The 5,237-nt window shown below is 29.8% G+C and overlaps 1 protein-coding gene across 1 annotated transcript in view; it reads right to left on the bottom strand.

Moving 5' to 3' along the window:
* Window positions 1-4,840, bottom strand: part of LOC107441318 (eukaryotic translation initiation factor 4 gamma 1-like) — a 24,081-nt gene extending 19,241 nt beyond the window's left edge. The window contains exon 1 of the mRNA XM_071178034.1: window positions 4,736-4,840. The gene's annotated coding sequence lies outside the window, so the exon portion shown is untranslated. The remainder of the gene's footprint in view (window positions 1-4,735) is intronic.
* Window positions 4,841-5,237: the final 397 nt, after the last annotated feature.

Here is a 5,237-nt window from a genome sequence, read left to right as displayed (position 1 = left end):
ATTTAGCTAATGTTTTGATTTTTTCACCATGTACAATCCAAATAGCTAATATACTTTTTAAAAAGCCAGTAAGAACATTGATAGAATTCTTCTACATAAGTACAATACTATGTCTTTGATGATAAAATACTATGTCTTTCATGATAATATACTATGTCTTTGTGCTAGAACATTGTGTTCATTGGCGAGCGAGCGCAGCGAGCCATGGTTCACGGCGTGAACCGCATAGGATTGCGTAGCAATTCTCGGGGGTTGGTGAGCGTTAGCGAGCAGGGGGCGGAGCCTCCTAGTTCTTTATATTATTGTTTAAATAATATTGTATATATTGTATTTATACATGTACAGTACCGAAATGTAAAAAAAGTAATTATAAAAATGGGCCTAATGTGTTTTACATTACAAATTCCCCGAAAGGGTAATACAAAAGTGGAATCATTCAATTAAACGCGACATTTATCAAGAAGCAACTAATAGCAGAGTAAGTGTTATTACCCATTTTCAAAATGGGTCTTGATTTAGATTTCGTGGCATCCTCACTTTTCAACTACAATAATCAAGAGTAATCCCTTAACCTTCCTGATTCCTTGGGCACATCGCCCATCCCAACTGTGGATAATAATATTGGGTCGGTAAGTTCCCATATATTTTTTTTAAATTTTTAACGTTGCGTATTTTATTAAAAGTTTGAGGCATAATGTTTCAGATCATTCGAAAGAGACTGATTAGTTTTCGAATGAATTTATGGCAATTTTCAGATCATTAAAATGGAATGGAAAGTTGAGAATTTTCAGCACTTCCTCTTTTTTGCTGTTAATTTAGAGTATAAGGCCGCAAAAGCTGCTCGTAACATTTGTGCTGTGTATGGATAGTGTGAAATAGAGTCACTCGTGGCTTAAAAATTTAAATTTTGACCTCACAGCAGACGCCAATCGTTCTGGCCGTCCAATTGAGTTCAATGAAGAGTGCTTAAACTTAGTTTTGCGTGAAAATTAGCATCAAATGAAACGGCAGATAAAATATCCATATTTTAAACATATAAAAAAAGTAACGGTGAAATTTTAATTACCAACTCAATATATTTTAGGTAATAAAAAGAATTCCTGATTAGAAATTTGGAAACTTTCTCACATTCTTCTTCTATTCACTGATTACATTTAAAGAATCGGAATAGTTTAGCTCTGAAAAAAAATTCCTTATTGAAATCTTTTCATCTTGCGATTTCAGATCGGCTAAAATATATTAAGTCCTAATAATATGAATTGAACTCACATTTTTTACAAGAGTTTCAGCGCTACATATTTCCATGTAAAAATCGCATTTTTATAGTAATTTGAAGCTCTGATTCCTTGTGTATTTAGTCACAAGATCTTCCTATAAACTGCTAAGATTTTCCGTTACAGTTTTCTAATTTTTTTTTATAGTTTTAATTAAGGAAATAAGAAATTCAATTAAGGAATTAGCACTTTTATAAGGATCTGAGTTTGTCGAATAATCGAAAACTTTGAAAGCTAACAAAAACTTAAACTCAATGGAAATTATTTGCTGTTTTAATAGAATTTTCTTATATTACAAGGATGAAAAAAATTGACAAAACTTCATTGGAAGTGTGTACGCTTTTGTCAGTAGACAATTGTCTTGGTTGAGACTGCTTATCAAACTGGCAGAAATTGCGTATTAAATTCATATAGCTGTAATATTACGTTCGCGTAATGAACTTTAATGAACTTTTTTTTTTAAACAAAATATCAGTACAGTGTAAAATCTATCAGTTTTATGTTAGCTTCCTTCATGATTTTATCGTATGAACACAAAAATCTATTTCTCGTAAAACCATGGCTTTCTAGTGCGGAATTTAGGTAAATTTGGCACTTACGATGGACAAATTTGGCCAATCAAAAGACTGCATTTTTATGTATCACGAAATGCGATATGTTTAACACAATACAGGCTTCTGATTGGCTTAATTGAGCTATCGTCATTGCCAAAATTTAGCTGAATTCAGCCCTAATGTCAGCAAGGATATGATTTTTCGAAGCTAGATGACAAAGATAACAATCAGAAAACTGCATTCGGCATGATGAACATTGAATTGTCAGAAAATCAATAAAATGAACAGAACGATATTTCGTCTGACCATTGGAAGGGGGGGGGGACTTAATAGTTTTTTTAAGACTTTAGTCAATATTCTTACTATATATGTATAATGAGGTGAGAATTTAAATACCTCCATAAAGTTCGGTTTTTCATTATTCAAGTAGTGAAGCAGAAGGGGACCCTCAAAGAAGTTTTTGCCCCGGGCCCCAATTAGGCTAAGCCGAGCCCTGCTTAGTAAGCAATGTGCAGATTATCTAGGAGGTCTAGGTCAACTGTTCCCATTTCTTTCAGATATGGAGCTCTAAACGATCAAACTTCTTTAGCGAAACCCTGACATTTAAATAAAGTTCATTAACGTGTATGAATATGCTACGAAAGGTAGACAATCCGTAGAAAAACTGATTTCTACACTTCAGCGACAACATATGCCCAAATATCTCCTGACGTGAAGATACGTCAGGGATTATTCATGAAATGCGTGAAACTATTCAAAACGCAATTATACATTATATTTTTAAGAAAAAATTTTGAGACCGAAGTTGTAATGTTAAGTGATCAAAACAATTAATAAAAAATTTTATCAGAATCGGGAACTAAATAAGTGGAACCAAATCTCTGTTAATGCAATAAAAGAATTTTGGCACTTTTAATAAAATAATTTTTAATTTTGATGCAACAATGTATTTCGCTATTAAACTAAAAGAATTACGCAATAATGGCTGGGATTAGTGAGAAAAGAGAGCAGAGAGCGGAACTCCCTGGTAAAGAATAAAATGAAAAAGAACATATAATAATCTCAAATATTTATTAAAGCTTCCATTAAGTGAATTCGACGCTTTGAATTTTCCCTTGTACGTTTTTTAGAATTTCCTTGTTTGTTTAGTTTTTTACAACTTTTTTTTAAAAAGAAAATGTAATATCCGTTTTCCTTTATTGATAGCTATCTTCATTTCTTAACTTATAAACTATTTCTATACTCGTAAAGTAACTTTATTTACGTATTTCATATTTATAAATTATCTTTATGTATGTACTATCTTTATTTTTATGCTCATAAGCTATTTTTATTTATGTACTTTAGACACTGCTAAACAAAATACAGTAAAAACTATCAAAATATTGTAAAATTTACAGCGTTCCTGGTTCTATGGGAATACCAAAAAAAATCGAGGTACGTTTTACCGAAGTGGTTTGGTAATAATTTTGGTAAAGTTGACAATAAAGTATTGTTTTATAACATGCGTTAAAATATGGTAAACGTGGAAGAACTTGGTTTTCATGATACCTTACAGCAAGACATAAAAACCATTTATTTGGTTAAATTTACTTTTGAGTTTTGTATTTCTTTTATTAAATATGTGGTAATAGGAACTATAATTTTGAAATCCAGTATTTCTAGAAATGAGAATATGATCGAAAAAATATTGGAAAAATTATGTCTCGGAAAAACAATGTCTATCTTACACTGCGGTTATTTTACTTGAATTTTTTTCCTCCGTATACTTATTTGTCTTTATTATAAATTAACTTTATATACTTCACTCTTATAAACTATCTATATTTTTTACTTATAAAGCAATCACATTTATGCCTGTTTTATGAAGAATAAAAGTTTTACATAAAAGAAAAATAATTATTAATGAAATAGACATTCAGTATTAACACGCGTATGATCTAAATTAGGTATGCCTGTGAAAAAGTGTACTTGTATACTACACAAAGTATCTTTATTTTCATCAGATACCATTAAAAAAAACGTGTTTTATACATTAAAAACCCTTTAAGCTTTCGTCTCGAAATATAGTCCATACGATCACATAGAAACGAATATAAATTCCGTTCTTTTTTACAAAACAAAGTTTAGAAAAGGGAAGAAAAAGGATAGAAAGAATACTTTAGCTCATTTTTAAACTCTAAAAAGAAATAAAGTACAAAGCGCTTTAGATAATAATTTTTTTTATTTTAGTGGTTATTTACTTTACAAAATATATATATATTTTACTAGTGATATTTCAAATTATTTCTTTAAAATATTTATTATCCTTTTCTAGTAATCTTTTATTTACATAATTTTTATATAAACACTTATTTATAACATGTATAATTGTACATTTTTATTAAAATTGTGAATATTACGAGCATTGCATAATTTTTCAGCTTTCTTATTTAAAAATTCTACCATATGATAGCAAATAAAAAATCGTGCCATACTCCAAAGTAACATTATTATTATATAAAAAAATCTTCATTTCATTTAAAAATTCTAAAATAAATAAACTGATACAAGACTTGGCAAACAATCAAAAAATTTTTTTAAAAAAACTAATGGATTTTATTTAATTAAGCAAAGTATATTTATTTTTGATAAAGAATATTTTTTTTATTTACGACATTTTGAAGCATTTATTTTCTGCATATATGATTTGCTTAAAACCTTTTTATTTATAATGATTTATTCATAAATACATAATTTCCAGAAATATGCGAAATTATTTATTTAATAGTAAATGTTTTCGATAAAGAACAATTACAGCCTTCGACTAACTGTAAAAATGAGCCATTTTGTACCCCCAAACAGGTAGTACAAAGGACACTTAAAGTGACATGTGACATTAAAAAAACAAAAACAAAAATGACTCACCAAAGTGTGGAATAAAAGATCCTCGGGATGAACATCTCTCTGATGCAGATGGCAAAAGTAAAATCCTGCCTCTTAGAGTCCAGTCCAGCAGCGCCCTCTGGGATCATTTCTGACCGCGAATCATCCATGGCTTTCCCCTTGTCATCACATCGGAAATGAGTTCACAAAAAAGAAGAAAACATTTAAATGGTTTCTTTTGACAAAAAAAATACATCGGTACAAATTTATTTAAAACAGCGTAGCGAATAAAATTTTTACTAACGTAAAATACTAAAAAATTATTAAATAAGATGGAAAATTTTAAAAAATTTAGTTTTCAAGTAATTTCAGAATAAAATATATATATATATATATCTGTGTGTGTGTGCGTGCGTGCGTGCGTGCGTGCGTGCGTGCGTGTCACGGCGAAAGACCGAAATCGGTGGTTGTTGACTTTCACCGGTGAATGTCGACAAACACCAAATACGTCGGTGAAAGAGCGAATATTTCATTAAATTCTTGT

The sequence above is a fragment of the Parasteatoda tepidariorum genome, chromosome 2 (assembly GCF_043381705.1).
Source record: "Parasteatoda tepidariorum isolate YZ-2023 chromosome 2, CAS_Ptep_4.0, whole genome shotgun sequence".
NCBI classification, from domain to species: domain Eukaryota; kingdom Metazoa; phylum Arthropoda; class Arachnida; order Araneae; family Theridiidae; genus Parasteatoda; species Parasteatoda tepidariorum.
This window is presented reverse-complemented; position numbering and strand designations above follow the sequence as displayed.